Below are 1501 nucleotides of genomic sequence, written 5' to 3'. Positions count from 1 at the left end.
GGCTATGGTTTTTCCAGTAGTCATGTATGGATGTGAGAGTTGGACTGTGAAGAAAGCTGACTGCCGAAGAATTAATACTTTTGAACTGTGGTGTTGGAGAAGACTCTTGAGAGTCCCTTGGATTGCAAGGATATCCAACCAGTCCATTCTGAAGGAGATCAGCCCTAGGATTTCTTTGGAAGGAATGATGCTAAAGCTGAAACTCCAGTACTTTGGCCACCTCATGCGACAAGTTGACTTATTGGAAAAGCCCCTGATGCTGGGGGCAGGAGGAGAAGGGGATGGCTGGATGGCATCACCAACTCGATGGACATGAGTTTAGGTCAACTCTGGGAGATGGTGATGGACAGGGAGGCCTGGCATGCTGCAGTTTATGGGGTCGCAAAGAGTCGGACACAACTGAGTGACTGAACTGAATCAAACTAAAATCTAGTGCACAGCAAAGAAACCATCAACAAAAATAAAAGACAAACTACTGACGGGGAGTAGGTATTTGCAATAAGAGATTAATATCCAAAATACACAAAGACATTATATACCTCAATAACAAAACACAGTCTGATTAAAAACTGGACATAGGACCTGAATAGCCATTTTTCCAAAGAGATAGCCAATAGGTACATGAAAAGCTGTCCAAAGTCTCTAATATTCAGAAAAAGAGCAAATCTATGTCAAAATGAGGTGTCACCTCACATCTATCAGAATGACTATTATCAAAAGAAAAGAAATAACAAGTGTGGTAAGGATGCAGAAGAAAGGAAACCCTAGTGCATTGCAGCTGGGTTGGAAGTTGGAGGAGCTACTATGGAAAACATTATGGAGATTCTTCTCAAAACACTAAAAATACAACTACCATATGACCCAGCAATTTCACTCCTAGATATTTGTCCAAAGAAAACAAAATTCTTCCAAATTGTATCTGCACTCCAGTGTTTATAGCAGCGTTTGTTATAGTAACCAAGATCTGGAACCAAGCTAAGTGTTCATTCATAGATGAATGGATAAAGAAAATATCAATCTTTCATCTAACTATGTATATACACTCACACACACACACACACACACACACACACCACAATAGAACATTAATCAAATGTAAAAAAGAATGCAATCTTGCCAAATGGAACAACACAGATAGATATGGAGTGTATTATACTTAGTGAAGTAAGTCAGACAGAGAAAGACAAATACTGTTTTTTACTTATATATGATATATAAAAATGAATCAAAACAAAGGAACAAATACAACAGAACAAAAACAAAATCACAAGGTACAGGGAACAAATGACAGACTGCCAAATATTTCTCCAGTAAAGATGAGTTTATTTGATATCACCAAAGGACTGAAGTTCCAGATCTGCAACCATGAGGAGCCACATGCAAGTCCCCACTAAACAAGGAAAGGAAATGCTTTTACAGAGAAGACAAGGAAATTAAGAGGGTTATAGTAAACAGAGTGCCCTTGACTTTCCATTGACTGTGTCCTGATCAGGGAAGTAAA

General features: G+C 38.6%; 1 gene segment (V, D, J or C); it reads right to left on the bottom strand.

Moving 5' to 3' along the window:
• The window catches only part of LOC104981963, a 916007-nt gene that overhangs the window by 336163 nt on the left and 578343 nt on the right, over positions 1 to 1501 (bottom strand).

The sequence above is a fragment of the Bison bison genome, unplaced genomic scaffold (assembly GCF_000754665.1).
Source record: "Bison bison bison isolate TAMUID 2011002044 unplaced genomic scaffold, Bison_UMD1.0 scf7180017864526, whole genome shotgun sequence".
Lineage (NCBI taxonomy): Eukaryota > Metazoa > Chordata > Mammalia > Artiodactyla > Bovidae > Bison > Bison bison.
This window is presented reverse-complemented; position numbering and strand designations above follow the sequence as displayed.